Raw genomic sequence first — 15,989 nt, 5'->3', positions numbered from 1 at the left:
ATCATAACGTTTTGCAAATAAAAATAACATTAAATATAGTTTTCATATTATCATACATTAAATAAATAATATTTATGATTCTAGTTTGAAAAAGAAAATAATTACAAAATTTGAGTTTTTAATTTAACTATTTAAGGACAATCACATGTTTTTAACAATACAATATGGGACAATATTCATCATAATAATGCTTCAATTTTTAAATAATGATTTGAAAATTTTCTACAAATAACTTGTCTAACGATATAAACTTATAATAATAAGTTAATAACAATACTATACTGTGGAAGTAACAGGAGAAAACTCACTACCGGAGATACCACCACTAGCTCCACCAACGCCGTCACCACCACCGACGTATTGGCTGCGGCAGCCGCAGCACTACTACTACCACCACCAGCTCATTTCCTCTTCTTCTTTTCGTAAGGAACACCCCTAGCCTTTGCTTGACCATCTTTAACCTCCCTTAAATAAATCCTCACCGCTCTCGCACCAAACGGGTTTGACTCCTGGGGGCCTCCGTTCTCCTCATAGGCCGCCCGGAGTCGCCCGATGAGAGCATCAAGGCTCCCCCACGCTTGTCTGAGTGGACAAGTGCAGGGAAATGGAGGATTCGGGTGTCCAAAGTAAGGACACCCGATAACATGAACCTTAGTTTTACCAAACTGGTCTAGGTACTTTAAGAACTCGATCACGTGTGCGCCACTGCACCGCGACAACGTCAAAGGCGGTTTGTGGTTTTTAAGATACTGTAGGAACGTGTTCCAGTCACGTCGTTTTTGTGACTCGTATCTGCTGAGCGATGGCGTGGCTGAAGACCTTGATGTTTCAGTGGGTGTGTCAGCCGCGCCACTGGGCTGCAGACTCGGAGGATCTCCAGATTCTCCTGAAGGTAAATCCATAGGAGTGCGTGAAAGGATTTTTTTTGTTTTTTTGGATTTAGGGTTGGATTGAGTGAATGATTGATTGTAGGAGGGTGGCGGTGTAGATAGAGAGAGAGAGAGAGAAAAGAGAGGAGAGAGATGATGGGACGTAATATAGAAAAGAAACATGAAAGAAGGCTCCTCCTCTTGCCATGGACAAGACTCGATGGATGAACTCATTATTGTTGTAGGATCCACGGTTTATTTTTAATATTATTGAGGACATTTTTGCATGGTTGAAGTTTAATCAAAGGATTTTCTAGGGACACCAAACACCCCTTATACATCTTGTATAAGACTATATGAGACGTATAACGTCTCTTATAGTCTTATACGGGACGTATAGGGGATGTCTGGGTTGTCCCTACTCCTTAGCATGACACTTAATTGACCACCGGGAATATACATAGTTATAAGTATTTTCATTTCCTACGTTTAAAGAATATATCGTAATTATATACGTATATTTAGTAATAGATACAATATAATAACTATATATATATACACACATATGAAGAAAGGAAGAAAGAAGTGTTATGATAAAAAAATAAACCTTATACCATGGCATATATATAGTTATATACTATCTAGAATAATTATGTTAAAATTATAGTAATAGTTATTAGTTTTTGAATTGAATTAATATATTACTATTATGCTACTTCATTTGGTGCGCATTAAAATTAACTACCATAATAATTATTCTCTTTAATTAAAAAGTGTTGCGTAAAAATAATTATTATTTTACTTATTTATACGTTTTTCATGTTAAAGATCTATATGTATCGGAACCTATCCAAGAAAGAAAAATTGTTATATGTTTTGGTAACTAACTTATGCATTATTGTTAAAACAATTATATTTATACGATTTTACATATCATCCAATAAAAAATTGTGTGTGGTAAGTAAATTAAAAATTTTCAAACTAACATGCTTAATTATATGTTGTATTATTTGAAACCTTTAAGAACACATATGCATTATGTTGGTTATGTAATATAAGTAACATATGATTGGTAAATGTGTAGGTTATAGAGGCTATCTTTATAATACCACGAATAGAAATCAAGAATTAGGGTTTGTAGAGGGTATCAAAAGTGCGGCAACAAACCACCGATAGTGACTCTTCCTCTTTAATGAAGCCAATGAAAGAAATGTGGCAACAATAAGTGCACTGAAGATGCCTTTTCAAATGTATTAGTGAGTAAGTTCCAAGCAACATAAATAAAACTTATGACAATTGCATTCAAGATGTCGTATAAAAGCTTATGAATTATCACCTTTAGATGAACAGTAAGTCAAATTTGTTTCAATATTTTTTGGTTTTTCATATATCACTTAAGAAAACTTCTCCAACACGTCTGCCTATAGAGATAACATGTCGTCAGCCGTCAGCGTAGCCTTAGTCACCATAAGTTCCGTCATTATAAACTTGCATGTGGTAAGTGTGCTAAGGAATAACAACACTATTAGAAAGTTACTGCTAGACATTTGTGAGTGAGAAACAAGTAGCAAAAAATTAGAACCCAAAAGCAGTTGAATATATTGCGACCGAATTTAAACAGTCACAAACCAGTAGAACAGATTATGTTGTAAAATAACCCTAGTCGCAAAACAGATCAGCCTACAAGGATTTTAGCGACCGGAAAAAAATCTTAAATGCCCTGTTTTCTACTATTATAATATTAACCTTTACATTTGAAAACACTAAATGTGTGTTAACTAATTAATGAATTCTACTTAAACCAACAAGCAGCTCGTGATAGTTACGAGAGGTTCTTGTTAAGAGTAGCCGTTAGAGCAATAGTTTGAAAATCAAACAATACAGTACCACTTTGAAATCTGAATATAAATTATAAAGTACCATTTTGAAATAGAAAAAAAAAGTAAGTACTGAATCGGTACTTTAAGTTATTTAGTTAAAGCTTAATTTAAAAGAAAATTAAGTAATTACCAAACACTAGAAAACAAGTATTGGCAACCAATACGCGCTTATATCATTTGCATTTTGATATTTTTGCCTATCTTGCACCTGATCCTGTAAAGCTACTTAAGTCGTATCCAACGGGTACGTTGTGAATAGTAATGTTATGATCCTAAGATCTATAAATTTTATTTTCAAACGAATTAGTTTTGCTATCCAAAAATAATTAGCAACACAACTTGTTACGTACGCGTTTACCTTCCCGATGTAAACATTAATCTTTCCTGAATAATAAATAAAAATTGGGAAAATTCCCAAAACGGCCCAATTAGGAGATTCCATTTTTGTCTCATTAAATAAAAGTTTCTAGAAATGTCCCATACAAACACGTCTTTGACAACGTGTTAGGCCTTAACACGTCTTTCACGACCTGTTAACCTCCAATGCGCGACTTCAATGGCATGTTAGCCTCTAACGCGTCTTTCACGACATGTTACCCCTATTTATTGTTTTTGTTAATATTACATTATTATAATTAATTTAATACATATTTGTCATTTCTTTTATAACTAGTAATGCATAAAGTTTTATAAAGTTCCAAATATACCGTTGAGACTTACTTATTTTTATCTACGTATTGCATAAATTTTACTTAAAACGAGACTGGTCAAATTTTATTAAACATTTATTGAACATTTTAATATCAATTTGACACTCGGTTTTGAATAAAATTTATGACAACATGTAGAAAAATAAACACGTCTCAACGACATATTTAAAATTATATATTACAAGTTATATAAGAACTGACAAATATGTATTAAATTAATTATAATAATGTAATATTAAAAAAACAATTAATAGGACTAGTATGTCGCGAAAAACGCGTTAGAGAATAACATGCCGTGAAAGACGTTCGTTAGAGGTTAACAGGTCGTGAAAGACACGTTAAGGCTTAACACGTCTTCAAAAAACGTGTTTGTAAAAGATATTTTTAAAAACTTTCATTTAAAAAGACAAAAATATAATACTCTATTATTATTATTATTATAAGAATTTTCTCATAAAAAATTACTTGTTTTGATAGTGTGGAGAATAATATTCCCCTCTGAAGAAACACTAAGTGAACCCACAGGTAGATTATAGATAATCTGGGGGTTAAGTAATGTTTCCCACGAATGAGGTCCAGCAGAGAAGGTTGTTCTTCAGGGGACCTGCAAAACAGACACCGTAAGCTCGTCACTGAGAAGGGGGGGTTCCTCCTTGTGACCACCCTCCGGCGTGAGAATCAGACTAGATTGCTCTAAATATAAGTGTATATTAAGAGATTGCTAGATAAGATTGAGATAACAGATGATATCCTTACCATTCAAAGGTGTTGGAGTATTTATAGCCGAAGGTAGGTTTCCAAGCAGGTACAGCCGGCTGAATAGTATTCCTGTTCTACCAACAGTGGACGTACGCACAGGCCATGCTGGTTGGTGGATAGGTTACGGCCAACAGTAATAAGGTCGGCTGTATACTGTTCCTTTTACTGCCGGCTACGCACTGTTCCACCAACTGTAGGCTGCGCACGTCCCATCGTAAGGGTTGGTGAGTAGGCAGCGGCTAATAGTGACAAACAGTACTAGAGGGTGCTCCTCCTCGTATTGTTGTCGGTGAGCTGTCACCCTGTGATTAGTTCACGGGCTGCTCTGGTCAAACTGTCTGTTCCGCCCATACCTTAGTAGGTATAGTATGAAAGACCTTCCAGAAGCATACGGACTGGCTCATTTAGGCGGGAGTGTTCCCGCCTTGCTCATTCCTTCATGTGACTACTGAAGTAACGAATGCCTTGTGCGTGTAGCCTTGCTGTTAGTGCGGGTAGCCTTCCCTGATGGCTTGTATCCGCAGCTGCGGGAACAGGCGGGGTACTTCACCATTGGGAGGCTTTCCCTGCGGGTACAGCTGGCGTACTACGCGTAAGGTTCTTTGAGGATGGTGTGTCCTGCTGGAGCAGTTGGTCATTGCGCAGACGTCCCTGTTCAAGGTGAGTCTTGCGGGTCCAACTGGGCTCTGCTGGGACCTACCTCTTCAAGTCCCCCCAGTCCAATGTTCTTCTCATGAATGTTTAATAAAGTGAGGTGAACTTTTGGACTTAGCAAGGGGTTTTGAAAAGGGTATAGTTTTCCGGTTTTCCGTGGTGATTCATCCCTCGGTTTTCCTGATGTCACGCAGAAATTCCCGACTTTTCTGCTTGATCTTTGGGTGTGAAGCGGGTAGGTTTGTAACCTCCTCGCGCGTCAGGAGCGTTGAGTCCCAATTGTGTGGATTCTCCATGGGGTTTTGGTGGTTTTCGACATAGTGATCATTTATGCTGAAACCACCAATTCCATCTTGGAGTTTCAAACAATATAGTTCTCGACGTTCCCGTCGTGCGGGAATGTTATTCACGTTTCCGCAAGCATGGCCCAGAAGATCTTTCTTGGTTTGAATTCCCTACAGAGTGCTAAGTACGTGAAGGGTTTTGCCTTGACACTGTACCCGCACTCGTCTTACGGTTACTTTACTTCCAAGGTATTCTTGGCTTCAATTCCCTGCGGGTGCTCGGTATGTGAAGGGTTTTGCCTTGACACTGTACCCGCATCCGTCTGACGGTTACTTGGTTGCCAAGTTATTCTTGGCTTCAATTCCCTGCGGGTGCTAGGTATGTGAAGGGTTTTGCCTTAACACTGTACCCGCGTCCGTCTTACGGTTACTTGGTTGCCAAGGTAAGGGGTATTTTCCCGCTCACTTGAATCTTTTTGAATTTTGAATTTTGAAATTCGAAGAGTTGGTGGAAAGATAGGAACAGTCCAAACATCTGAAACGTCGTGCGACGGTTTCTTCTGACTGTGTCAGGACGTGCAGGAAGTTATGGTGACGTGACAGTACATGGTCATTCCAGACGCTTTTTCAGGCGCGTGGGCGCGATTTTTCGGGCGCGTGGCCGCGAAATTAATGGTATGCGTCCTGTCAACAGCTGTTGCCAGCTTGCTTTTTGCCACGTGTCGTGGTTTCATTGCACCTTCGTTTTCTCTCTCTTCCGCATTAATTTCATCGCATTAATTAATGAACCCACAGGCAGATTATAGATAATCTGGAGGTTAAGTAATGTTTCCCACGAATGAGGTCCAGCAGAGAAGGTTGTTCTTCAGGGGACCTGCAAAACAGACACCGTAAGCTCGTCACTGAGAAGGGGGGGTTCCTCCTTGTGACCACCCTCCGGCGTGAGAATCAGACTAGATTGCTCTGAATATAAGTGTATATTAAGAGATTGCTAGATAAGATTGAGATAACAGATGATGTCCTTACCATTCCAAGGTGTTGGAGTATTTATAGCCGAAGGTAGGTTTCCAAGCAGGTACAGCCGGCTGAATAGTATTCCTGTTCTACCAACAGTGGACGTACGCACAGGCCATGCTGGTTGGTGGATAGGTTACGGCCAACAGTAATAAGGTCGGCTGTATACTGTTCCTTTTACTGCCGGCTACGCACTGTTCCACCAACTGTAGGCTGCGCACGTCCCATCGTAAGGGTTGGTGAGTAGGCAGCGGCTAATAGTGACAAACAGTACTAGAGGGTGCTCCTCCTCGTATTGTTGTCGGTGAGCTGTCACCCTGTGATTAGTTCATGGGCTGCTCTGGTCAAACTGTCTGTTCCGCCCATACCTTAGTAGGTATAGTACGAAAGACCTTCCAGAAGCATACGGACTGGCTCATTTAGGCGGGAGTGTTCCCGCCTTGCTCATTCCTTCATGTGACTACTGAAGTAACGAATGCCTTGTGCGTGTAGCCTTGCTGTTAGTGCGGGTAGCCTTCCCTGATGGCTTGTATCCGCAGCTGCGGGAACAGGCGGGGTACTTCACCATTGGGAGGCTTTCCCTGCGGGTACAGCTGGCGTACTGCGCGTAAGGTTCTTTGAGCATGGTGTGTCCTGCTGGAGCAGTTGGTCATTGCGCAGACGTCCCTGTTCAAGGTGAGTCTTGCGGGTTCAACTGGGCTCTGCTGGGACCTACCTCTTCACCCTCTATACCCTACTAACCTATCTCTAGGTCCATTTTTCCCTACATGCCGCTAGGTTGATGTACTAACTTTGACCACATACTGTGGAAACAGGTTTTTTCACTCGTGTGCTAGGGTAAATTAACGTCATGTTTGATTTGGATAAGAATGCAAGATTACCTATACACTGTCTAATCATCAACGATGGCGTCTTCACTTATAGGTAAATAACGAATCTTACCGACATATGACCGATGGGATATTCCACATGTAAGCAATTCTATATTTTTATTTACTTTTTGATTTTTTAATATTGATAGTTTTTTGTAAATTTATATGAAACGCGTACATTAATGCGGTCAAGTACTTTATAGCCACAAGCACGAAGCTTGACGAGTTTGACCTAACATGAATAGGTAGCTTTCGTGTTGTCAAGGATACTAATTAATCTTGTTTAAAATGTACGTAATTAAATGTGCAAGTGAGATGACGATTTGAACTTTGAAGTTGGCTTTGCTGTGTCAACTGGTGTTAGGATCGGTGAAGTCTTTGGGATTTAGATTATTTAGTTCATACGTGGAGCTATTGAGGCCGGGATTATTAATGTTAATTAGGTTGATATTTAGTTTATCGATCGCTAAGTTAGAATCCCTAATCCTAGTTTATTTATATCCTTTAGATGCCTAATTACAATCTTGCACCATGCATAATAAAGAAAACCTCAGTTGCAGTCTGTGGACGTAGGTGTCCTTAATCGAACCACATAAAAGTCTTATTTGTTCGATAGTATGATTCTGTTGCGTTGTTTGTTCTGATCGATCCCAAATAAGCTGTCGTGGTGTCACCGAATGACATGGATAGCGAGTCTTCAACCGTTAGTCATGTAAATGAATAATTGTCATAATTTTGACGGCCTTAAAATTTGGAGGCCTAATGCACTTGTCTCACTTAGCTTATGTTAGAGATGGCACCGGTTATCTTCTACGCACGTCCCAATAAATTGAAATATTTATATAATAGTTAGATGTTTTAGTTAAAACATAAATTTAAGAAATACAAATCAAATCTATTTACAATAATATAAGTTTGTAAACAAGAAACACCTAACTATATATATTAAACGACATGATCATTGTTTATACGTGAGTTATTAATGTTGTGTAAGGAGTATTATAATACAAATTTTATCACATATTGTGCGTGACTAAATTTTTTAATTTATTATGAGTATGATTTTTCATAGCACTATAATTTTTATTGTTGTTGTTTAGTAAACTATTTCTTTTTAAAAAATTATTTATAGGGTTTACTTTTATGAATCGGTGTTAGCGGGTTGTCCAAACACTATTGAGATTTGAGACCAAAGTCAATAGGCAAAGCTTTACAGTTTACTAATTGCAGTTGAATTTACAATATAGAACTTGAAAATCGACTGTAAAAACCAAATCAACCGTATAACATTCAGATACTTATTTGTTTTATATTATGAGCCATGCAATATTTTAAAAAATTGATATAAAATGATTATTTAAATAAACAAAATCTTATCACAACCAATAAACCAACACAAGCAAGCCGAGCCGACCAATTACCAGTTCGAACGACGTTGTTTCCTTAAAAACCATGCATATCGCTTTGTTCTAAACCTATCCAATTTGGTCATTCGCCATACGCTGACCACAACCTCAAGGCCCACAACCTATTAGAAACCATGCATATCGCTTCGTTCTAAACCTATCCAATTTGGTCATTCGCCATACGCTGGCCACAACCTCAAGGCCCACAACCTATTAGAAACCATGCATATCGTTTCGTTCTAAACCTATCCAATTAGGTCATTTGCCATGCGTTAACCACAACCTCAGGGCCCACAACGCACGGCTTGGTGTTCTCGCAATCCCACAACGCCCATTATTAATTTGCGCACCAAGTTGCATGCCATCTCATGACTTTAGTTTACGAGAGTATAATAGACACAATGTAGTTAAACAGATGTTAGAGTTAGCTTTACGTAATTACGAGATATATTTAGCTCAGCATTTTATAAAAAACAGTAATCGCAATTATCAATAACCAAGTGATCCCCCAACCAACACGTAAACCACACGATACCACACCGAACACGTCTCTTCACCACGTCAGCCTGCTAGATGACGTGGCATGAGCGGAAAAGGTATACGGACGGGCTTAAAGGGGTACATCAAATCATTTAAAATATGTTTCTTGTGTTTTAAACAGAAGGATTGACCATTGGCCCCCTGGGGTGTGCATTTTGTTTGACAAAAGGCACCCAAGTGAGGGTTTCACGTGGTGGGTCCCAGTCCACGAGACAGGTACCATTCACCATCCTCGGGGGCCCACCAATCTCTCTCCGGATCTTCCTTTAACTTTTAATATTTTTATTTACCATTTGCTCTTACTCGTGACATCAATCTTTTAATGCTTCTAGTTTGAAAATAATAATAAGTCCGTAGTTTAAGTTTAACCAAATATGGAGGTGTTTGGGATTTCTTATTTTACCAGCCATAAGTTATAAAGTTATAACTTATGAGTTATATACTCATAAACCTACATTTCTCAAACACCTAATAACTTATAACTTATAAATTATAAGTTGTAAGAAGCTAAAATAAGGAATTCCAAATAGCCCCTAAATGTATCTACAAATTTTGTTTAATATTCTACGCCATTTCTTTATCTGTATCTTTATTTTATTCACAAATATTATTATTAATAATTATTTTTTCTGTTTAAGATACAAAAATTTTAGAGATATAAAAACTAATATTTAAACTTAGATCATTCACATTAAAGCCTCTATATTTTGTTTTGAGTGTATAAAAATAATTAATAGTTGTTTGTGAGTAGAATATAGGTAGAGACAGAGAGTTGGAAAGTAAACAAAATTCAAATAAAAGTGTGTTTTTGGTTAAATTTTATATATGGAAATGAAGGCCCCAACCCCTTCCACATTTTTAAAGTATAAAAAGTTATTGTAAAATCACACTCCATCTCTTCCAACGTTTCACTTTTATAATTCTTAATTAATGAAAAAATTGCTACATTCACTATTCATATATAAAAGCGTACTATTCATTATTTATCTATTAAATTATTGTGAGTGTATAAATGAAATTAAAATAAGTATTTGTGACTAAAATAAGGATAAAAATGGTTGATAGAATGTGAAAGTTTTTAAAATAAAAGATTACTTTTGAAAATATATGACTTTTAGTTAAGTTATATGATAGAAAATAACAAAGGAGAACTATTTAAAAACTCAAAATTCTAGAGGTGAAGATATAATAGATTGTTAAACGTGTTCAACACCAATTCAGATCGAAGACTTCTAGAATCTTGGAGAATATTTAGTATAATAATAATTAGTTTATTATTATAGATAAGTTAGTCGTATCTTTAGTCCTAACTGCATTTGGTTTCAAATTATGTATTTGAAAAATGTTAGGGTTAGGTTATAATAGAAGATATAGTTTTTGTAGGAAGTATAAGAAGTAATCTTGTTCATTGATTTTGAACTTGGAGGGTTGAGATTAGTTTAGGGGGAAATCAAGTGTAAACACAAGGTGAAGGGCATAAAAGAAATAACACATTTATTGACTTTCTCTCTCCACATGCAAGGCACAAGCCAAATTCCCCCATCATTTTAAAACGTCTATAACTTTTTTACGACGTTTTTATTGAAAAACAATTTTACCATAATAACGAGTGTCTTTTTATCTTTTATATGAGTACCATATTGTAATATAAAAATTAAAAAAAAATTAGTGGGTTTTTTACAAATTGTGTTTTACCAAACTGTGTTTTACAAAATTGTGTTATACAATAGTATTTTTCATTGTGTTTTTTCCATTGTGTTTTTTACATTGTGTCATGCAATTGTGTTTTTTATTGTGTTTTTTTTTTCATAGTGTTTTTTTCCATTGTGTTTTTTATAGTGTTTTCCATTGTGTTTTTTCGGACTTTTTCGACGAGGTGGTGGCGGTGGGTGATGGTTGTGGTGGCGGTGGGCGGTGGAGTGGTGGTGGTTGTAGGAGATGAATGAAGATGTAATTGGATTTTATGTAAGTGGGTTTTTGAAATTAATGTAAGTGGGTTTTAAGATTAAAGTAATTGGGTTTTGATATTAAGGTGTTAGACTAAAATACCCTCCTTCCTAGCTTCTTAGGAAAATCAAACTTCTTATTTGAACCTAACTGAGTTTATATATATGTGTGTATATATACATCCTAGGTTCAATGTGTTAGGTATTATTAAGTTTTTCTCGTTTGTCGTTTTCTTAATAAAAGAGTCGTAAAGAGTTCTACAAATCTCGTGTTTGTGTTCTTGATTCGCTTGCCTCAAAGTTTAACAAGTGATATCAAAGCTAGGGCTCGTACCGGAAAGCGGTTGGAAGATTGGAGGCAGCCTCCACCGACTGGTGTGTCCGTCGGTGGAGGGCAGACGTGAAAGCAAGGCAATATCATTATGTTCTTAATTTAACTTTTTGCAACATGGTTTATATTTATAAATTGAAGAATAAGCAATCTACTTAATTCTTATTCCTACAGAAGAGGTAGACATTCAATTTTGAGTCTTTTAATTGAGTTTCTTGAAGCCTCCAAGTTTTCTGTTTGAAACCGAGAACAACTAGGTCTGTGTGAAGCCGAAGTTGTTGTGAAGCCGAAGCAAGTGAACGAGCAGTGAAGAAAACCGAGTAGTCGTGAAACTCGAGCAAGTCGAACAACCTGTGTGATTGTGTTAGTTGAAGCCAAATTTAAGAAAATTAATTTGGAAGCAGGCGAGTAGGTTGCTGATATGATTAAGCAACCGAGTTCCTTGGTGAAACTCTTATTTAGGGTCGTAAATAAAACTTGGTCATAGTACCATGAGGAGCCGGGGTTCCGATCGTGAACGGGTTGCGACCTATTTGTGGGGTTAGTGATTGAACCGATCGAAGTTGAAGGAAGCGTGGGCCGGCAAGGTGTGCCTAGGTTCCGATATTGGTGAGTTTCCTATCAAACGTATCCAGGTTCCGGTAGTAGTTGACAGTGGATTAGAGGCTGTTTCGGGGCTGCCTTGACGATTAATAAAAAGACGAAAAGAAAGGTTCCGAGTAACAGTGGAAACGGGTTGTTAAATCGAGAAAACAGCCGTGAATGTTTAGGTTCGACTTTGAGAATAAACCAATTACGATGAGGGTTGTCGCCATGTGTTACCAGCGGTTACAAGGTGGTTCGGGTCTGGCGGTATAACAGAATGCAACGAAGTTGTCAGCATTTCCAACTTCACAACAACATGTTTTCGCGAATTAAGCTGCATCTTCTTGTAGACCTCATCAGCATAATCAACCTCTCCGTCATTAAAGATGTTACAGTAGGCCTACACACCACAATGTAATTAGACAAATGTTAAAGATAGTTTATGTAATATAAGCTAAGCATAATTTATAATATAACCCATTGTCTTATAAAAACCCGCCTGCCTTTTGTTTTGATGTAATCTTCTATTAAATTCAAAAAAGTTGCGTCATTTTTAATTAAAGAGCCAATATATGTGACAATTAATTAATCTAATCTACTTACATGATTAGCGCGTTGGAAACCTGAGTTGGCCCAACAAAGAAGCTGGCTGCAGTGATCCATATCGTTGTTTTTGCCACGATACACAACGAACCCAGAGCTGCCGCTATTGATCTCTCCGACATGCAAAAAGGCACCCCACTGGCCGTTCTGAACTCTGGTCGAATGTTGACTTTCCACCGTCCCACGTTTTCCTTTAGTTTTAAACTTATCCTTTGGTCTTTCTAGTTTTTAATATATTGAAAAATTGTATTTAGATATTTTTAAGTTTTAATTCTTCCTATGGAAAAATAATTAATTAACGACATTGCAATTAATATTTCATATTTCAAAATGTTTAACCGTTTAAATAGGATGTATATATATATAAGTGAGTGTGTGTAATGAAAAGACCGCGAGATCACCATATCTTATTTTATTATACTAATAAAAAAAAATGTATAAGTTCACATAGTAAATTAATAATCAACTAACCTTTCACATCAAACCCCCTTTACCTCGCAACATAACCCCCTCCCCTCACAATTTGTAACCATCTCTCGCTATTTTCTTTCAACACTAGATCAGAAGTTTTAGTCGGCCACATGAATCGACGTTCTCGTCAATGGCATGCTTAATCAACCTTTTTGCTAACACAGCCCTATTCTCAGGTATGAATCAGGTTTTAATTTTGAGTTGTTATGAGTTTGTTGTGTTCATAAATGTGAAATTGGGTTCGTTATTCAACTAACTACTAATCAAGTTCATGTGTGTTCATTGTAGCGCGCTGTGTTGTTGGTCGACCTGTCATGGAGCCACTTGAGTCCAGATATGGTGGTTCTGATGAAGACCTGCCGAACCGGATCTTCTCAAGTTTCAATGCTGGTGGACGAGATTAGCTAGAGTAGTTGTTCTAAGTTTCTTTGCTTGTATAAGTAGTTATAATATATAATAAATAGTAATTTTGGAATTCTATAACCTATTAACTGTGTAAATATATGTATTTGGTGTTAGTGTTAATCTACTTTATGATGTATTGTGTTAACTGAATGATATGCTTGACTTTTGTATTTCATATTTCAAAATATTTAACAGTTTATATATTGTACATATACATCGCTAAGTGAATGTGTGTTATGAAGAGACCGCTCATCATATATCATAATAATATATCGGTTTGCTAATTCGTCCGTACATAACTAATGTCTTGTATACTTGACTTTACACTTACCAACAAATTGGTATCCGAGCAGGTGTTCTCAAGAAAAAAATGAACTCTATCAGAGCAGGTATTAATTCTTCCTATGGAATAATAATTATGGAAAACCACAATTGATCATATTTCAAAACGTCACAAACATGATTCACTAAATGTGCGTGGTTATCATTTAATCTGGACTTCTTATTATACTAATAGGTTACCATAGAGTGTTATTCAAAACTGACCATTGAATAAAAATCCAAGATTGTTTCTCAACCCTCCAATAAGCCTATAGTGAAATTTAAATCTGACCGTCCGATAAGCAAGATTAACTCTCAGCCGTTTGGTAAGAACTAAAAACCATTTACATTTTTCCTCACGTGTACATTCGCTTGAAGGCAGTTTCTTCTCTATCCCCACTCTCCCTTCTATCGATAATCTATTCTATTCAATGACGGTCCACAAAAATCAACTTCGGAATCATCATCCATCATCACCTCTCTCGCTTAGACCATCATCGTCGCTCCTGTGTTAGCTATTTGCGGTTCTTAATTTCTTCTCTGTCATTCTAATCAAGATCAGCAGTAGGTGGATTCGATTTGGGAGCAACTTTCAGGTATGTGGTATTTGATTTCTATTTGTTTTCCATAATTCGATTCGATAATGGAATACTAATTTTTGAATCATCTGTTTGATTTTATTATGCTGACATGTTTTTCTTATTTGGTTGCTAATTTGAATTATGGTCTGGTTGTTCGTCATAATTCTGACCAATACATAATGAATGTTCTTTGGATAGATGTTGTTACTAACACATACATAATGAATGTTGTTTTTATGATCCTTTATCCATTTCATATTTGTGTTAACGTTGCTGTTTGTTGAAGAACTAGAAACGAAGGCTTTATTTTTTATATATGCTCAACTTATGTATTCACTTGATGTTGTTCATATTTAGAGGCTTACTATATATCTATGCTCACCTTATAGTAATTTGAATAGTTATTGTATGAATGATTATGGTCCTATGTTTTCCTCTACCAGAATTAACTTACAGTGTGTGACAGAGAGTACAGCTTCGCCATAGTTGAGATCATCTCAAAACTAAAACATGTCGAGTTCATGTGTTTTTTATTCTGTATTGTGATTATGAGAGAGCCAAGTACTGGTGTGGCTGCAACAAATGGGTCTTCTAAGAAAACCTCAACAATTGAAGCACCATCATTGTAATTAGATGAACTAACCAAGACTGCAAATACTTTAGTTCATATATTTTCAATTGGGGAAGGCACTTATTGTCGAGTATTTTATGGAAAGCTAAACACGAGTGAAGAAGTGGTCATAAATAAATTGGATATGAGCTCTTTATCACGTTCTGAATTTAATGTAATAGATAAGGTGAGAATACCATCCTGTTTTTCATAATAGTTTGTTAATTAATATACATGGTTATTGTTCAGTTTTATAAAAAAGAATATTACATGGTACAAACATGGATGCACAATGTACAAACAACTTATGCACATCTCTCCCACTTTTATTATTATATAAATACCTTTGTTATGTAATAAACCATTCTTGCATGCAACATGGGTTGCGGTGTAAATCGATTCTAGAAATCCCATTTAAAACCTGGTTTTTGTGATCTGTAAAAAAAACCTTTGAAAACCGCCAACCCGTTCCGTAGAACCCGTTTCAAACCCGGACCGGCCCATTTGTAAATGGTCCGGTTCCGGGTTTCAAAATTCCATGTAAATGGTTCCGGTTCCGGTCCGGGTCAGTCTGGGTCATACCCATATACATTACATGATCACATATTGGATATTCACATAAACTTTCATAGGCATACTTCCTAAACTAATTCTAACAGGAGATAATAAAAGCATCGAATTTACATCACCAATTTCATCAATTGCAACGAAGTAGTAATAACGTATGAATTATTAGTTGTTAAAAAAAAATTATCCAACATATTGAGAAAGTCTCCTTTCAATTTCATAAAACGTAACAACATATAGTTTAGCAACTAAAATAAATTTCCAATATACTTGTTTTCTTCACGCAAGTCTCACATACGCATTTTATCGAGCAATAGGCGTGCACATATTAAGAAGTAAAGGTAAAATAAAGACACTTGTTGTTCGATTGGTACTGAAGCCATGTTGTGATCGTTGTTGGATATGTCGACTTCCTCCTCAAAACTAGTTGTTAAATCTGGTTCTTGATTCCACATCAATATTGATAAAGATGTGTTCTTGATGTATGTGAAGATGGTAGATTGAAGAAGACGATGGCAAGTAGGGCTGGCTGGTAGGGTTTGAAGATGGAAGTTGTAATCTTGTATAATGAATGACGTTCA

General features: G+C 36.6%; 1 pseudogene; it reads right to left on the bottom strand.

The window, feature by feature from the left end:
- Positions 1–276: 276 nt before the first annotated feature.
- On the bottom strand, positions 277–911 carry LOC143536387 (protein LIGHT-DEPENDENT SHORT HYPOCOTYLS 5-like; annotated as a pseudogene).
- Positions 912–15,989: the final 15,078 nt, after the last annotated feature.

This window comes from Bidens hawaiensis, unplaced genomic scaffold (genome assembly GCF_021521415.1).
Source record: "Bidens hawaiensis isolate Kalapana, Puna unplaced genomic scaffold, B.hawaiensis_p1.1 tig00010796_1, whole genome shotgun sequence".
Taxonomy (NCBI): domain Eukaryota; kingdom Viridiplantae; phylum Streptophyta; class Magnoliopsida; order Asterales; family Asteraceae; genus Bidens; species Bidens hawaiensis.
The sequence above is the reverse complement of the archived record's forward strand: the minus strand, read 5'-3'. Positions and strand labels throughout refer to the sequence as shown.